This window comes from Triticum aestivum, chromosome 5B (genome assembly GCF_018294505.1).
Source record: "Triticum aestivum cultivar Chinese Spring chromosome 5B, IWGSC CS RefSeq v2.1, whole genome shotgun sequence".
Classification (NCBI taxonomy): Eukaryota; Viridiplantae; Streptophyta; class Magnoliopsida; order Poales; family Poaceae; genus Triticum; species Triticum aestivum.
The window spans coordinates 471,881,650-471,901,053 of NC_057807.1; the positions used below are offsets into that span (position 1 = coordinate 471,881,650).

Sequence of the window (19,404 nt, forward strand, 5' to 3'; positions counted from 1 at the left end):
TTGGGATGCACATATCGGCATAAATCATTGTTGGCAATAATCTTGCCTCATGTCTCATGTCCTAATCAGCTAGGTGTTTACGTGGTGGTAGTACTTAGTAGGAGTACTAGTTGTATTCGGTCTGTAAAGTTGGATGTATAGTCAGCTTGCATACCGTACGTGAGGTTAGTCCGAGTCAGTTTAGGAATCGTGAGCGAGTCTTGTTAGGAGTCTCTACTATTAAAGGAGGATCGAACGTCGTGATGATTCGACCTCCTTCGTTGGTTGGACCTCGTTCCCCGCCCTCCCTTTCGCACGATCGCACGAAGTTAAAAAAACTACCCCTCGCGACCTGGTTACACCTCCCCTCGCAACCTTCCTTCGCGCAATTAAAATAAATAAAAAAACAGGACCCACGTCCCGTCTCCCAGTCTCCCCACCTCTCTCCCGATCCATCCTCTCTCTCGATCTCGTGAGGAGAATCGCGGCCGCCGCCTCTGCCCCGATGCTCGTCGCGGTCGCTGTGGCACAGCCCATGCAAGCCGCCCTTGTACGGCCTCCTCTCCTTCGCCACCGCAACAACCGTCGCTTCCATGGACTACATCGGCGGTGTCTTAGGAGGTTGACCCCTGTGGGGAAGCTAGCGGGAGCTCGCGGCCAACCAGATCCAGTGCAGCGCCACCGATGTCTGGGTGGAAGACGAGCGCTAGCTTCCTGGGTTAGCATACCACCGGGCAGGAGGGCAGACGGATGAGGGAGGCTCTCCAAGGAGGAAGCCGACCAACTTGTCACTAGGGGAAGCCGACCAGCATATATAGGCATGGTTGTCATTGACAGAGATTGTGAGTTTTGATTTTTTTTGCTGATAGGCTTTCGCCCCATAGCCTCTACTTCTTCTGCTAATAGCTAGCCATGATCTTGATCTATTGGTGGTTCGTGATGGATGACTACCCTTTGTTTCTCTTGATTGGATTTGGTGTAGGGGTGGACTATCTTTGAGATCCTGCGGTACATGTGAGCATAACTGGTCGGCGTACGAGGAGGCCCTCAAGGCCAATCCGGTTCTTGCCAAGATGATGGTCAGCGGCGGCTTCTACTCCCTCGGCGACTGGATAGCCCAGGTGCCAATCCAATCCAATCCAATTCTTTTACATCCCCTTTCTGCTGCTGCAATAGCTAATTCAGTTCGTTCTTGTCTGTGTTGCTCCTGATTGTTTTATTTGTTGATGTTTACAGTAGAAATTGAATTAATAGGAGCTTACTTGCTCTACCTTTTGGTATTGCTGTACGCAATAAAGCCTTCCTCCTGCTAACGGAAATTTTGCTGATTCATCTCATGATTAACCACATTTTTCGCTGCATATAGTTCGGTCCTCATATAGTTAAGTGAAATGATGAATTTGGGCCAGTGCACTATGGATCGCTGATGAAGTTCAAGAAACTACAAATAGAAAATGATTGGTACAAAGTGAGGCCCAAGCTGTCCTGCTAATGTGCAGGCCAGATAATAATTAGTCGTGTACTTGAAGTAGCATGTTCTTCCGAAAAATATATCTTCATGTCCATGTCTTCTTATATAATCAACTAATTAGCGTACCTACTACTCTAGCATTTCTGAGCAAAATAACAATGATAAGGACAGGTGCTCTGCTAGCTAAATTGAAGTAAAATATACTATGCACGCATTTGAATACTTTGGTGAAATGCCAATTACTTCTGTGTAAGGGTAATAAGAGATTGATGCCTCATGTGCAATCAACAGAAGTGACAAACTATTGTCTTTTAAAAATTATATAAGCTTGAGTTGTCATGATAACCAAACATTGTACATTACCAAGATATTTTTTACTAAACCGAAATAGAATAAGGTGCTAATACTTCTGTTGCACAAATCTGTAGGTTTGCTCATTAAGTACATGCACTGATGATGTTTGTGGTACCAGGGTGCTCGAGCGCGACGACACGCCTACTGAGTTCCTAGCGCTCGGGAATGCCAGAGTTGGACGCGCCCATGCATGCATTTTAGCTCTGAGGATGGCATCGAGAACGTACACACTCAGGTGCTCCTCAGCAGCAGTTGATCCATGTGGGGTTCTATTTGAGTTCCTTCGTCCCCTGGCAGCGAGGCAGCAAGTCCCCGTCCCCCCTCTCCGTCTCCGGCATGTTGATCCGGTTGCGTCACAGCGGTGGCGTGTGTGGTGTCATGTCATAATAAGGTAGCATCTTTTCTTTCCCCACCCTAATTTTTGTGGTCAGCGTCCGGAGCCCAACCTACCAATCGTTGTCCCCAAACCTCACCGACTTCTTCTGTGGGTGCTCTTTATCCCCCCTCTCTCATTTCACTTGACGCTGATAGCTGATTGCTATCATCCTCAATTGTGCTCTTGTCTTCTAAATTTGGCATGGTATGCATTTGCTTGAGATGAGGGTATGGGATGGAGGTGGCTCTAATTTCGAGGCTGTGGTTTATTGGGCTTATAATTTCGACATGATTAATGATATGAACCGTATGTTCTATTTTCCATAATATAGCTTTTTTCTATGCAATATGAGGCTACGTTTCAAGTTATTATTATCTATTGCTTGCATTCGATGGCTGTACAGTAACATGCTCTCTGAGAAAAGGTTATGTTTCATGTTATCATTATCTATTGCTTTGCATTCGATGGCAAATAGACAACCGATGTGTCATATCTTTGCCCACTCAGGATGCCGATAAATAGGTCAAAAAAAATAGAAAGACTTATATATTTCACTATGCTAGCTACATATGTTTATGATGGTTTATTTTCACCAAAATTTTGTTGAACTTCCACAGTTGAGAGAAGCTGAGCAACACACAGTTCCAAAATTGTGCACTGCACAAGGAAGTAACCATTGTAGTATTAGCTATTGTAATCTACGAAATTTCGTACTACGTGAATAAGATTAAGAATGGCCAACTGATTGAACTTGTTCACAACATTAACAGTAGTCATGATAAACTTATTATTCCTGACTTTCTATGTCTTGTTGTTTTCTACTGTAGACCTATTTGCAGGTTTTTATAGAAGAATTAGTTTACGTGTTACTGGTTCACTTGCTACAGCTGAAACATATTTTGATGTTATTGTTATTGACTGGAGCACACTAATCCTAATCTAAGAGGTCATTTCTCTCACTTATTTGCTGGAGGAGTTAGAAAGAAGATATTTTTTATGACTACTGTGTTTTCTTTCCAGAAAATCTGCATGACGCGGCGTAAAATCTGTACTTGTTCTCAGCATGTTACTAGGATCTAGCTGAACAAAATGGATTTTTGATGTCCTGCATGGAGTTCTCAATAAGTTATTCCTTGTCATTTTTAGTGCCACCAATGCATGGGGTCTTTGTATATTAAAACTTTTCATGTCTCTGTCTTGGCTCATGTAATACTTACCGATACGATTTACTTGTTCATCAGAATAATGTGTTGATTCCTTAACACAGCATAAGCTTTTTTTCAAGATCATTCCAGGAGATACACTTGCATCTTTTATCTACGTGATGTGCCTTGTGAACTTATGAAACGAATGTGACCAAGGCTCCAACAAATCATCATCACTAAATGCTACAGAAGGAAATGATCTATGCCATCTGTTTTATCTAGAGAGATCATGGTGTGAAGGGACTCAATGTAGGGTATTGGTACTAAGTGCTTGTTGCTATAACATACTTCTTTTGTTTTCTAATAGAGAAATAAATGAGTTCTTTCGGCCCAACAAAAGAAAACATATAGTATCTTCAAGGAAGTAGCCTTTTGAGTCAACAAATTATTCCCACCATGCCAAAACTGAATCCATGGTAGTTTAGCATACTCGAATACTGTGATACAAGTAGGAGTATCAAATACAAGAAATTTCTTTCTTTATGCGCACATTCCCAGAAGCATGAGTGTATGTTCATGGAGAAAACATGGTCAATTTTTGTGTAAAAAACTGATAATGTTCAATACATGTTTAGCATGGGCAGCCAGATGTTCTTGTGAATTACTAAGCATATGGATAATTCATCTCTTAAACATTGCAATCTTGCCTCCGATCTTTCTGTTTGCTTCGCCAGACAAAACCTGGTAGCAATGGGTTGGCCAGTGGGACAAATAGGAAAAGAGAACTGAGAAGTGCCAAGTGGTCTGCTTTGAGATAGGGGAATTCAAAGTGCATTTGTGGTTATTGTTTCTGCATTATGCTTGTATTCACAAATTGTTCGGAAAAAATGGAAGCAACTGTGTAATAATCAAGCAGATCATCAAGGAACGAATAGCTAAGCAGAATTACTTCCGCTTTTATTTGCATATGATGCCAATAGCTTTACTTGAAACACATTTGAAGTTGAAGTGATATCTTGTTGTTTTGGGGTATTATGTGACTAATTTTCGTACACATGTGAAAGAAACTTGAATTACGTGAGGCAAATGCATGTATAGGGGAAGAAAGTGTAAGGTGATGTTTTTGAAATGCAGTGATAATTGCATGGCACTCATTCTTGAAGTTACAATGACGTTTTAATCAATGTCTCAATATACATGTTTGTTGAGCCTATAAATCTTCACAAAATAATTGAAATTAATGTAGCTTGTGCAAAAATAAGAGGTTGAATACATATCTCATTATTGTTATTATTAACCTTTTGAAATGCTAACGAAGATCCAGATATGCATACATGATTCTCCGGATGATTTTTTGTAGCCTGCACCAGGAGTGCCCAAGAGCAAAAAGGTTGGGTTTGTACAAGATAATATTTGGTTGAACACACTCATAACCTGCATATGACATACATGATGTAACTTAGTGATAGTTCGACAAATGTCTCTTTGTCTAAGTTTGTTATATATCCCGTGGCAACGCACGGGCATTCGACTAGTCCTACTAGATGGTCAAGCCGGCTGAGTCCATGTGGGTTTAGGTTGCAAGGGTCGGCCGCTGCTGGTGTAGTATATATATGCAGCCGGCTGTAAAGTTCTGTAACAACGTGGGATATTGTCGAGAAAATAAAGAAAATAGAACAAGGCACGACAGGTGCCATTGGCTAAAGTTTTTGCATGCATTTCTATGGTTTTGATGTGATCGATCCTGAGGGCGAGTTCCAACAATCATGATGTATCTGCATAGATCATGGCTGATGAGAATTCTTCTTCAAGCAAGACAGTTTGATTAGATCTTGTGATTAATTTTTCTGGCGGTTCCTTGATGTGTGTTATTCTTTTCCTGTGCTAGATCTAGGCAGATGATGGTTTTCTGGGTGTTAAGATGTATATGCATCTGATAGATCAGGGGTGGGGTGACACAGTTCTTTGCATCCTAGACGATACGAGTTTTAGATCTCGTAATTGATCCCTTTTGCTGTTGCTTGATGTGATATTCCTTCCTTTGGTAGATCTAAGCGGATACTGTTTTTCAGGTGTTAAAATGTAAGATCGTGGATGACAAGATTTTTTTTTTGCACGGTAGTTGATAAGAGTTTTAGGTCTTTAATTCTTTTCGCTATTGCTTGATGTGTCATTCCTTCCCTTCGCAAGATCCTAGCAGATGCTGTTTTTCGGGTGTCCAAATTTATGCATCTGACAGATCATGAATAACAAAAGTTTCTTTTGCACGCTGGATGATAAGAGTTTTAGACCTTGTAATTCTTCCACTGTTGCTTGGTGCTTTATTCTTTTCCTTTGCTAGATCTAGGCGGATGGTGTTCTTCGGGTGTTAAAATGTATGCATCTGATAGATCATGGATGAAAGCAGTTTTCTTTTTGCATCGTCATAGATGATAAGAGTTTTTTGATCTTGTAACTGAATCTTTCCGCTGTTGGTTGAATATTGTTATTCCTTTCCTTTGCTAGATCTAAGAGGATGATGTTTTCAGGTCTCAAAATGTATGTATCTGATAAATTATGGGTAACGAGAGTATCCAATCTTGTGATTAGTTCTAAAGAGAAATAGTTCTCTTTTCATTCAAAGTCTGGAGCACTAGAGTAACTAGAATAGCATAAACTATGGAGGGCAACAAGCCTTGCATGTTTTGGTTTGCTCCTCCTTGCAAGTGCACATTATCAGTTGGGCAATTTTTTCTCTTTCTGGCAACTTAGCAGTAATGTGTTAATTTCATATTTTAATCTGGATGGAAGTGCTCGGCGCAGCATTGCATTCATTTTAGTGTTCTGATCAGTAGGACTCTTCTGATTAGTTTCAAATATGGTGACCCATGGGTACCCTCTTTACTATGGTTAGCACAAAGTGAGAGAGAAGAATAATGTCATGGCTATTCAAGTTTTTTTGTCACACTAGATTGTTATATGGCATCATGTATCTGACAAGGTATATTTTCTAAGTAAATCGCATAAACCTGGTCTATGCCTATTTTGTCCAACAATGGATGCTTGACTTACTAGTAACCATTCGTAGCAGATTGCATTGAAGCAACTTTAGCATTGACGACACTTGGGCCCACTCATGACAAATTTTATTTAAAGATTTATCATCATAATAAATAGCTTGCTGATAAAGTAGATAAAACATTAGGCATTCTATTCTTTAATTAGCAATTCTATTCTTTTTTTCCCATGACGTAGGAGAGATGACCCGGCTTGCAAAGGCATTTTAATGCATTTATAAATTTCCATTTTAGCGAGAAATGCCCATGCTCGTTGTTGCCAAAAAGTAGTCTACCTTCAAACAATCTAACACGCCAACATGGGGTCAGATTGTATTAGGGCTGTCTAATATGTACTGGCCAAATTGTATCGATGCATCTTGTATTCTTTAATAATTGAACGGGTAAAATATACAAACAAATGAAATTATGTTCTTTCCAAAGATTGCTAGACTGATTGAGAATATCGCCTGGCATCATCTCCCAGTATTGTTTTATGTGCAATCTTATATCCGGTGTGTTTATTATCTTTTGTGGCATGGACCTGATACGAAAATTTGCCATTTGAACTATTCTCTTTATATTGCAATTAATAAAAGTGTTTCACATTTTGTCCTGTCACATCATATGTCTATTGTTCTGGCTTCAGTGCATTTTTTTATCTCTCCATCATTTATTTTATAGAAGAAACTGAAAATTAGTGACACTTTGAATTCTTCTACTACCAGGAATACTAGAGATGTCAGGCCTGAATGTTGGTATGGGATCTGCTCGTGGTGCTCAACTGGATGCAGGATTTGCGAAGCTTCAAGGCAAAGACTTCCAGTACATCATGCAATCTTATGAAATCATCGTGAGATGCAATTCCAAGAAAGGAAAGGTAGACTTTGATCTTAGCGCCGTTGGCGGAGATAGGGATGTTTCCCGCCTCCATGCACGCATCTTCTATGATTTTCAACACCGCTCGTTTTCCCTTGAGGTTCTGGGCCAACATGGATGCTATGTTCAGAGGGTCCTTCACCGCCCAAGTGATGATCCCGTTAAACTGAAGTCCCAGGATCTCATTCAGATGGGACAAACACGATTCTACTTTCTCCTACCAGCTCGCCCCATCTTTGCATCCTTTGCTGCTGAGGGAACTCCACACTCCTCTAATTTTCATGGCCAATCCGTTCATATTGGTTCTGCCACAGCTTCTCCTCGGCAAACTCATATTCCATCATAACACATGTCTTCATCCAGCAAGCGCCCTTCCCATTCTGATTTTTCTGCTTCTCGTAACAATGGTTATGGCGGGGCCAATTGTGGCAATGGAATTAATGTTGGCACTGGAACTCAAGGACTGTTTACGGTGCCAATCAAGATGTCTTCTGTTGAACTGAAGACCGGGCCTATCAACGTTGAACGTGGTACGTTATCATTGTTACATACTTATGTTATATTCATTTCTCTCCTGTATTGTGCTTTGTGATATACTAACATAAAATAAACAACATATTACCTGTACTAATACTATCACTACTTTCTCCTAGACTGATTTGTGAGTTACACCCACACAAAAAAAAGATTTGTGAGTTACAAATATTTGGCTACTGAAGTAGAGATAGTCCCAGTCATGAACTAATAATATACCTGCAATCGTAAATGTGCAATTCACACTTTTTGAGATTTATATTGCATCAGAGGTATACTAACATATGTGGAATCATATTGCTAGAAATTGTGGCTGTATTGACACAAGTTCCTAAACTAAATATAATGTCAATGGTTTTTCCTCTATCATTTGTTGTCAGCAACAACATTACGCCAGTAAGAAGCCTAGATCTCATTATTGCTCACAGCTACGTACCCTCACTAGCTTACTTTATTCCTGCAGCCAAAAAATTTGAGACTAGAAAGGCAGACAAGGATGAAGACAATAAGTTGGAGTATCATCTTACCTCATGTGTTGCAGTCATGATATCAATCCACTGTGATGCTAGTCGTAGACAATGGATGCCTGTGGAACAACTCCCACTGGTGGAAAAAAGGCCCTTGGTCGCGGTTCACAACTGCCATTAGTCGCGGTTGCGCAACCGCGACCAAATAAGCGCGACTAAAGCCCCCCACCTTTAGTCGCGGCTGCTTAAGAACCGCGACTAACGGCCCGTCCACGTGGGTGCCAGGCGGCCGTCGGGGCGGAGGACCTTTAGTCGCGGTTCTTCTGGCCAACCGCGACTAAAGGCCGCCACAGGTTTAGGGTTTTAGCCCCCCCCCCCTAAACCTGTTTTCTGTTTAATTTGTATTGTTTTATTTCTTTTGTGCTTTATTTTAATTTTGAAGGAGTTTCATATATTCTACGGTACTACATACATGCATATGAATGTACAATTTCAAATAAATTTGAAATTAGAACCAAAAAGAATTCAAGAGGAATATACAATATATATTCAATATCATCGGATGACCATATACAATTTTGAACAAGTTTCCATACATGATTTAATGCATATAAAGTTCTACGTCCTCGTAATAGTGTTCTCCTTTAGGATGGAGGACTTCCCTGCTGAACCATCCAGCTAGTTCCTCTTGAAGTGGTCGGAAGCGAGCTTCTGGACTAAGCATCCACCGGAGGTTATTCCTCTGAGCATTGGTATCACTCGGAACCCGCTCAGAGGTGTATCTCCGGATCATCTCACAGACATAGTATCCACATAGATTGGTCTCCGGTGGCTGAATATCCCCAGCATTCTTAGCCTTTAACATTTTGAATTCTAGCTCTTTTTTGAATTCACCGACCTTTGTATCTACGAACCGTCTCCAAACCCTACGAGGCAAAGAAAATTAAATGAACAAGAGAGTTATTAATTAGTTACTTGATATTAGGAAATGAACGAAATAGGCCGATCGATATAGAGCGCAAATGAATGAAAATAATTACTTCTGCAGCATTCTTCTCATGCCGCCCCAAAGCTTTGGATCCATATTCACAGAGTCGTGGACGAGACATTCTGAGGTGTTAACTTTAATTACTAGCAGAATCCAGTGGAACCTGCGGACACGATACATGCACAGTACGTCATGCATAACTCATCGATTAGCCGGCCACATACCATGCATGGAGTAAACAAAAGAGAATGTGCTCAAGACAGAAACACTCACTCAAAATGGTAAGGAAATAGAATATCACTTTTGAGTTCCTGCTTTGTAAGAAACTGCCACAGGTCTGCCTCCACGTCGGCGGGGTGACGCTCCAACACATGTCCATTAACGATGTGTGGGTCAATGAACCCAACATCATGGATGTTCCTTACTCTGCATTCCTTAATCTTCATTCTGCATGTATAATAGCGGACACAACAATATAGTTAGGACATATATATAGTGCAGGCAATATGAACGAGATGGGGTAGAAATTAATAAATCACTTACAGAACGTAGCAACTGATGATAGATTTATCGAGCTCGCGCAGATTGAAAAGCTGGAACAATTCACTCAGTTCAATTTGTACATAGTAATGTTTGAAGTGATGCTCATGTCTAACTTCCGCATAAATATATTCTTTGGCGTTTTTATTTTTTATGTAACCCTTGTACCATTTCAGCAGACCTTTCATTTGTGGAGGTAGATCCTTTTCCTGCGCAGGCTCGACGAGAGGCCCATTCTTGACATATGTAATTACTACCTCCTTCACTGGCGCCTCATCAAGGCCTAACAGTTCACGAAGAGTAATACCTAAGTTGGCCGCTTGTTCTCTGGCACTCGTTACAGTCAATCCCTGTGCTGCCGCAGCTTGTATGATCTCGGGGGCATCCGGACAGAAGGCTTCCACTATAAGCGGGGCAATCGATTGTTTACTTTGTTCCCCGAGCTGGGCAACTTGTTTCCCGCTTTTTTTACTTTCGGCCTTCTCCCGCTCTTTGTTCTCCTTGAACATGAGTGCCTGCCTGCGAAGTTCACGTGCATAGTCGTTAGGCAGATTCTTCGCGGCTTGGGACGGTGTGCTCAAAAATGACTTAGCCCACTTCTTTTGCTCATCAGAAAATACTGGCTTGGGCTCGGGCTCTCTTTTCTTCTTGCAGTCCGCCTTCCATTTCTCCAAATCAGCAGCCGCGGCCGCGTCGACTTCCTCGGCACTACGTTCCCAAGGCCTTGTGGGGAGAGGCTTCAGTGATGGCTCCGGTACCTTTGTGGTCTTAGGTACATAAGGGTCCGGGTTAATAATCCAGGACTGCTTCTGCTTCTTTGCCGGAGGTGGATTGGGGGGCGGCGTCTGATCACCCGCCGGACGAGGACTGGGGGGCGGCGGCTGATCACCCGCCGGACGTTGTGGACTGGGGGGCGGCGTCGGCTGACGTGACGGAGGTGTAGGTGAACCGCCACCACCACCACCACCACCACCACCGCCACCGCCACCACCACCACCGTAGGGGGGTGGACTTGTTGTCCTTGGCGCCTCGCCTGGAAACTTGATAAACTTCTTTTGCCATAGAATGAAATGGCGCTTGACATCTCCAAGTCTTTTCTCCCCTTCAGGTGTAGCAATGTCAATCTCCAGGTCCTCAAACCCTTGGACTATGTCCTCCACCGTGACACGAGCATAGCCATCTTGAATGGGGTTGTTGTGGTGGAGTGCTCCAGGTAAACATGGTAAAGCACTGCCGATGGCTACCTTCATGGACATGTTCCCGATAGGATAATACAGATGACATTCTTTCATCTCCTTTATATCGTCCACGGGGTAGCGAGGAGGCTCCGGTGAAGTAATTTCGACCACCAGAGGCTCCGGTGCAGTAATTTCGACCACCAGAGGCTCCGGTGCAGTAATTTCGATCGTCGGTGCATCTGCACCAGCCGGTGGGGCCTCCGTGGAAGCCACGCTGCTTCTCCGCTGCTGGCTTCCGAGATCCGCTGGATGATCTTCATGCTGCACCCGAGCTGCATCTCTTTCGGCTACTAGTACACTCATGGTTTTCTTCATCACATCCATTTCCGATGCCAACCGCGCCACAACATCTGCTTCCCGATCCATCTTTCTCTTACGGCTTCTGTAACCGTACGGGTCATCGTTCTGGGGGAACCCTATTTTCCACGGAATGTGCCCCATGCCTCGTACACGTCCTCCGTGTTCAGGATTCCCGAGGGCTTTTGTCAGCGCGTCGTTCTCTCTGTTGAACTTGATCTTCCCCTGTTGAGCATCCCTCATTGCGTTAATAAGGGCTTGGGTGGGTTTAATTAATTTGCCCCGGTAAACACACTCCCCTGTCTCCGGGTTCAGCGTTCCCCCATGCCCGTACCACCAGCTTTTGGCCCTTGGGTCCCATCCCTCCGTACCTGGACGGATTCCTCGCGCCCTCAGCTCGTTCTCCATCTTCTCCAACCTAGGCACCCAAATGCGATACCCTCCTGGCCCCATAACATGATTGTACTCCTTCTTAGCCGCATTTTCCTTATTTTTTTCGATATTTGAATGAACTGCTCCGATTTCTTTTGCTTCACAAATTCTGGCCAATCATGTTTCAGTTTCTCATATTGTCCTTTGAAATCCGGAGTCTTGTTCTGCTTGACAAAGTCATGGGCTAGATTTTGCTTGAATTTCCGGAATGCGTCGGCCATCTTATGAAGAGCGAACTGTTTGACTAGCCTCCTCCTCTCCTTGTTTTCCTCAATCTTGTTACCCTCCTCATCGAATTTGTTGTATTCCGGAGGTAGAACGAAATGTTCCATAAGCTTCTTGAAGCAATCTTTTTTTGTTCTCTTATCGACAAAAGTGAAACCATCAATTCGTGCCTTCTTTGGCTCATTCCACTCCTGGACGGTGATCGAGACGTTGTCTCTAACAATGGCTCCGCATTGGCTGACAAACTTGGTGGCGTTCTTGCGGGGCTCCAGCGGCCTGCCGGTTGCACTGTCGACAACCTCGATGGTGCATGTTTCTCCTTGTTTCATCGTCTTGGTTGCGCCACGCTTTGACGACGTACTCGATTGTTTCGACGATCCGGCCGAGGGCTAAAATAAGAAAGAGTCGCGCGCGTTAGTACACACATATTTATTCAAATCAGTTAGTTTGTATCACCAGAGGCTCAATGTATATATATACCTCGGCGCCGGAGGTGGTTGCTACTTCCATTTGAAGATCGTCGTTTATCGACGTTTGTTCGGCATCATCTTGCTGACGGCGCCCTTCATCTTCACCGTCAAGGTTCAGATAAGAAGAGATATCATCTTCTTCTTCTCCGGTCGGCACATATAGAATATCGCCGTTTATGATGCCGAACATATGTGCTTCACCGTCCGGATCATAGTTGTCCATAATCGGGTCAGCTCTATCGTCCGCCATTATGTCAGTCCTGAAAACATGTAGTAAAAACAAATTAATTAAGTGAAGAAGGGGGGCGGTGGCGGTGGCGGTGGCGAAAGGGCGGTGGCAAAAGGAGGGGGCGAGGAAGGGGTGGGAGAGGGTGTCGCGGTAGAGCGCGAGACGGGGCGGCAGACGACGGCGTCACGGAGAGGGGAGGCGAGGACAACACATTTATAACCCTCGCCGTCCCCTCTCGATCCCTAAAAAAACACCGCGCGCATCGCCGCCCCCCTCGCCGCCCCTCTCCGTATATACGTTTTTTTTGTTAATTATCAAATTTTACGGGTTTTTTTGTTAATTATCAAGTTTTAAGTTATTTACCGTTTTTGTTAAACTAAGTTATTTACCGTTTTTGTTAATTATCAAATTTTACCGTTTTTTTTGTTAATTAACTAGTTAAAAAATTCTCTCTCTCTCTCTCTCTGCTCTCTCTCTCTCTCTCTGCTCTCTGCTCTCTCTCTCTCTGCTCTCTCTCTCTCTCTCTCTCTCTCGATCATCGCTCTTTCTCTCTGCTCTCTGCTCTCTCTCTCTCTGCTCTCTCTCTGCTCTCTCTCTCTCTCTCTCTCGATCAACGCCGGTGTTGAGGGCGGCGAGGCCGGCCGCCGGCGTTGAGGGCAGCGAGGCGGCACGGTGGTGGGCGAGGGAGGCCGGCGGGCGGCGTACTAGGGCGAAAGGGGGCGGCGGGCGCCGTACGTGGGCGAGAGGGGGCGGCGGGCGACGGCGGGCGGCGTCGAGGGCGCGGGCGACGGCGGGCGGCGTCGAGGGCGAGGTCGACGGCGGGCGGCGTCGAGGGCGAGGGCGGCAGGCCTTCGGCGCGGCAGAGAACGAGCGGAGAAATGGAGGCGACGGGTCGGGCGGTTGTATTTATAGCCCCCCCCCTTTAGTCGCGGTTGGGGAGGCGACCCGCGACTAAAGGGCCTTTAGTCGCGGTTGTGGAGGCGACCCGCGACTAAAGGGAAACCTTTAGTCGCGGTCGGGGAGGCGACCCGCGACTAAAGGGTAACCTTTAGTCGCGGTTGGGGAGGCGACCCGCGACTAAAGGACTTTTTTGGCGGGTTTTTCGTTCCCGCGCGCAACCACCTTTAGTCGCGGTTGGGCAGGCCAACCGCGACTAAAGGTATTTTCCAAATACTTTTTCTTTTTCAAAATCTTAAAAATACAAATAATATATCAAAAAATTCAGAAAAATAAAACTAATTCAATTCAAAATTCTAAAAATACAAATAATATATCAAAAAATTAAGAAAAATAAAACTAATTCAATTCAATATGTTAAAAATACAAATAATATATCAAAAAATTAAGAAAAATAGAACTTAGGGACCTTAAAGGAGGGTCCATAGTCAAGTTCCCATATCTCCTCTATGTAACCATAATATGTGACCTTTTGCCCATTCTCGGTTGCTGCATCAAAGCGGACACCACTGTTTTGGTTGGTGCTCTTTTTATCTTGGGCGATCGTGTAAAATGTATTCCCATTTATCTCGTACCCTTGGAAAGTCGTTATAGTCGAAGATGGTGTCTTGGCCAACATGTACAGCTGATCTACAACATCATTGTCATTCATTAAATGTTTTCTCAACCAACTGCCGAAAGTCTCCATGTGGGCCTTCCTAATCCAGGATTCAGGCTTCCCCGGGTTGTCCGAGCGTAAAATATTCTTGTGTTTCTCAAAGTATGGAGCCACCAAGCTGGAATTGGTCAGTACAGTGTGGTGTGCTTCAGTCAGAGAATGGCCGTCCATACATATCGTTGATTTCCTTCCGATCGTGCCTTTTCCACTTAGTCTCCCCTCGTGCCGCGATCGAGGAAGACCAATCGGCTTAAGGTCAGGAACAAAGTCAACACAAAACTCAATTACCTCCTCATTTCCATAGCCCTTGGCGATGCTTCCTTCTGGCCTAGCACGGTTACGAACATATTTCTTTAATACTCCCATGAACCTCTCGAAGGGGAACATATTGTGTAGAAATACAGGACCGAGAACGAAAATCTCTTCGACTAGGTGAACCAGGAGGTGCGTCATAATATTGAAGAAGGATGGCGGGAACACCAACTCGAAACTGACAAGACATTGGATCACATCGTTCTGTAACCGTGGTAGAACTTCTGGATTGATTACCTTCTGAGAGATTGCATTGAGGAATGCACATAGCTTCACAATGGCTACTCGAACATTTTCCGGCAGGAGCCCCCTCAAAGCAATCGGAAGCAATTGCGTCATAATCACGTGGCAGTCGTGAGACTTCAGGTTTTGGAACTTTTTCTCCGCCATGTTTATTATTCCCTTTATATTGGACGAGAATCCAGACGGGACCTTCATACTGCTCAGGCATTCAAAAAAGATGACCTTCTCTTCTTTGGTCAGAGCGTAGCTGGCACGACCTTGAAACCATTCCGGATGCCGGTCATCAGGGTCTTTCAAACGTTGCTGGTCCTGCCGTGCTTCCTTTGTATCATTTGTCTTCCCATACACGCCCAAGAAGCTTAGGAGGTTCACGCAAATATTCTTCGTAACGTGCATCACGTCGATTGCAGAGCGGACATCTAGGACTTTCCAATATTCTAGCTCCCAGAATATAGATTTCTTCTTCCACATGGCTGCGTGCCCGTCAGCTCCCTTCGGAACTGATTGTCCGCCAGGACCCTTTCCAAAGATGACTTTCAAATCCTTGACCATATCAAATACCTCAGCACCAGTGCGTTCCGCAGGCTTCGGCCGGTGATCTGCCTTGCCGTTGTAATGCTTGCCTTTCTTTCTTACTGGATGAATTTTCGGAAGAAATCGACGATGCCCAAGGTACACGTTCTTCTTACAATTTGGCAAATGTACACTTTCAGTCTCATGTAAGCAGTGCGTGCATGCATTGTATCCCTTATTTGACAGTCCCGAAAGGTTACTAAGAGCAGGCCAATCGTTGATGGTTACGAAAAGCAACGCTCGTAGGTCAAATTCCTCTTGTTTGTGCTCATCCCACACACGGACACCACCCCACAGCTGTAAAAGTTCATCAACTAATGGCCTTAGGTACACATCGATGTCGTTGCCGGGTTGCTTCGGACCTTGGATGAGCACTGGCATCATAATGAACTTCCGCTTCATGCACAACCAAGGAGGAAGGTTGTAGATGCATAGAGTCACGGGCCAGGTGCTATGGCTGGAGCTCTGCTCGCCAAAAGGATTCATGCCATCCGTACTTAGAGCAAATCTTATGTTCCTTGCGTCAGCTGCAAAATCTTTGAACCATCTGTCGATCTTTCTCCATTGCGTTCCATCTGCGGTGTGTCTCAACTCCCCGTCCGACTTACGGTCCTCTTTGTGCCATCGCAACAACTTGGCATGCTCTTTGTTCCTGAACAGACGTTTCAACCGTGGTATTATAGGAGCATACCACATCACCTTGGCGGGAACCCTCTTCCTGGGTTTCTGGCCCTCAACATCGTCACCAGGGTCATCGCCTCTGATCTTATAACGCAATGCAGTGCATACCGGGCATTCATTCAAATTCTCGTATTCACCGCGGTAGAGGATGCAGTCGTTGATGCATGCATGTATCTTCAGAACCTCTAAACCTAGAGGGCAGACAACCTTCTTTGCTTCGTACGTACTGGCGGGCAACTCGTTATCCTTTGGAAACATATTCTTCAACATTTTCAGCAAGTTTTCAAATGCCGAGTCAGCTACACCTGCCTCTGCCTTCCATTTCAGCAAATCCAGTGTGCAGCCCAGCTTTTTCAGACCATCATCGCATCCGGGGTACAGCGCCTTTCTGTGATCCTCTAACATGCGATCCAAATTCTCCCTCTCCTTTTCAGTTTCGCAGCGTCTCCGTGCATCAGCAATGGTCCGACCAAGATCATCAACGGGATCATCACGTGCCTCTTCTTCACCTTCCCCTTCACCTTCAGCATCCTCCATGAAAGTATCACCGAAATGAGCAAGATAGCTTTCATCGATGAAATCATCCCCTTCTTCATCTTCTTCCATTATAACCCCTCTTTCTCCATGCTTGGTCCAACAATTATAGCTTGGCATGAAACCGTGCCGAAGCAGATGCATGTGAACATCTCTTGAGGAAGAGTAACCCTTCTGATTCTTACAGATAACACATGGACAGATAACAAAACCCCCCTGCTTGTTCGCATTAGCCACTACGAGGAAATCTTTCAAACCCGTAGTGAACTCGCCGGAGAGTCGGTTACCGTACATCCATTGCCGATTCATCTGCATTATTATAATATAAAATATATAATTAACCATCATGCATTTGTTAAACTAACTAGCTACAAACAATATAAATTAAACAATGAACTGCACACATGCATATTTTATCAATGACACATCAAAGGTTCATCAAGTTGCTAACCGCGATCGAGGAGTGTGGCTCCAACACTTCATGTCATGTTTGTTTCATGCTCTTGGGGCATTTCATCAAACACCTTATGTGCATAAGAGGAACCAAAAGCAAACCTACACCCACTTGTGAAGAGAATGGCTCCAAATGGCTAAGTGTTGGCTGCTGGATGGGTATATATAGGGGAGGGGCTTTAGTTGCGGTTGGCCTGGCAAACCGTGACTAAAGGTGCCCGAAGGCCTTTAGTCGCGGTTGTCCTGGCCAACCGCGACTAAAGACCCTCACGTGCGCCAGCTGGCCACCGAGCGCCCTGGGCCCAGGCCTTTGGTCGCGGTTCACCTCCAGAACCGCGACTAAAGGTCCCATTAGTCGCGGTTCCTACAGCTTCGCGACTTATGGGGCTGGACGGAAGCCTGTTTTTCCACCAGTGTCCATGCAGAGGTTTGTTATCCAAGATTATTCTTTTTTCCAGTTCTAGAATTCTAAAAATTAACTCTAACCGCCTTGATATTAACACTAGCTAGTATGGGAAAGCATAGTTGTTGGGCTGTACAATTGGTATTAATTTTAGATTTCAATCATCATACTTTTATGTTAAATTATAAAAAAAATGCATGCTTTTGATTCTTCGAGTTATTCCTTTAATTAGCGTCCTTGAATAAAAAATAACAATGTTTCCATCTGAAGATGTGATTTGTTCGTATCAACAGGGCAAGCTTAACATGTTATACCATGGAAAGACTAAAAATATGTCTTGTTAATTACATTTGGTAAAATGAATATGTGATGTTGTTAAGAATCACATGACCCTTCAATAGCCTTTTCAGTTTTTTAGAGGAAAAGATCCATCAATAAACCTTGAGCTTGCAATTATTTTAAAATGCTCTAAATCCTTAGCCTTATTGTCTCGTTCGCGTAGAATTGTGGATAACCCACTCCAAACTCAGTTTCCCCCGTTCATCATCGTCAACCTTCTGGAATGTACTAATTACTTGATATCTCTTTTATGGTAGTGTGCATTACTTTTGTAAGATCTAACTTGAAGATCATGACATTGCTCGCAACCTTTTGGAATGTTTATGGATATCATTGAATATCAATTATTTGTTCATTAATTAATTAGTAAATTCAAGACTTGCTTGCGTTATGGGATCCCTTCAACATGGTACAAGTTGCATGATACCTCATGACCTCATTGCTTATCAGTTAATTTCCTGTTAATTAGTTAAATATCTTAGTTACCGCTCTACCTTAACAGTACGCTCCTACATCCTATAACATTGTGATAATCGGTTTGTTCCACATAATACAGTTACACTTCTGAATCATCGCTTGTTACGAATACTTTAAGACATGCGAACTAATTATTGGTTGTTTTGCAGCTTACTAAAAAGTTCACTGCGATATGGCCCTATGGCAATGCCCAAAAGTACCTGGCACCAGAGGATGGCTCCTCAACCAGAACAGCAGCGAGGCCATGGCACAGGCTATTGGAGCTGCTCAAGAATCACCCGGAGAGGTTTATCATGAGTTCAATCTCTAGAGGCACAATAACATTAGAGTTTGTTTCGCTGGTCAGCTTGGCTGATAAGTTTTGCTCCCCTGAGGTTGATCAGGTCACTGCCAGGTTCGTGTCCAAAAAATAAAAATGGAGATTTCTCTTTGTTTGTGTCATCAGCTCATGTTGTAAGCCTGTCACCTCAGAGATTTCTATTTGTTTGTATCTTCAGCTCATTGTAATCCTGTAAACCTTCGCGGGTGGGCTTTACTTGTGTACTTTTCGCACTGTCTGCTGTTAAGAAGAATAATCTGGATTTTTGGGCTGAGCGTCGGTATATTTGCTTTGATATATTACTAATTCGCAAATTGAATGAGTGCTTATTGCTGCACTTGTTTAGTGAAATACTAGAGGAATAAAAGGCTTTAGCCTCTGAGGAGCAATAGCTTTTTTTCTGATATCACTTGTTCTATCAGTTAGTAGAGTGCGTGCTGTCAAAAAGAAATTGTGACCAAGGTAGAGATTTCTACCTTATATTAAGAAGACCAAGAGGCCAAAGTTACAGATTCAACGGTCTCCCATGAATAAGAAGAGAAAACCAATGATAAAAGCATACTGTAAATTTTCAGAAATGCTGAATAAATTGTGGCATGCACATTTTAAAACATGCTAGTTTGTGTTCTTCGCAAAGAAAAGAAAAAAGAACAAGAATTACTTGTGCCTAGAATTGCAACTTCTTTTGTGCAGTTAATTTGTTCATTTTCCACCGGGCTCACGAATACATTTGTTTGCATCAAACTTAAAATCTGCACCTGATACTTAGTCATGTGTGTATGATCTCTTGAGACTT

At 43.7% G+C, this 19,404-nt stretch overlaps 1 long non-coding RNA gene across 4 annotated transcripts; it reads left to right on the forward strand.

Moving 5' to 3' along the window:
- Window positions 1-272: 272 nt before the first annotated feature.
- On the forward strand, window positions 273-18,905 carry LOC123112550 (uncharacterized). Of its 4 annotated transcripts, XR_006455582.1 has the most exons (6): window positions 273-821; window positions 962-1,100; window positions 1,923-3,126; window positions 3,201-4,715; window positions 7,089-7,769; window positions 8,237-8,496. It is a non-coding gene; the product is annotated as an uncharacterized lncRNA (long non-coding RNA). The 4 variants fall into 4 exon arrangements; XR_006455580.1 differs by lacking the exon at window positions 8,237-8,496 and adding an exon at window positions 18,439-18,905 and having other exon boundaries at window positions 1,923-4,715; XR_006455581.1 differs by having other exon boundaries at window positions 1,879-4,715.
- The last annotated feature ends 499 nt before the right edge of the window (window positions 18,906-19,404 follow it).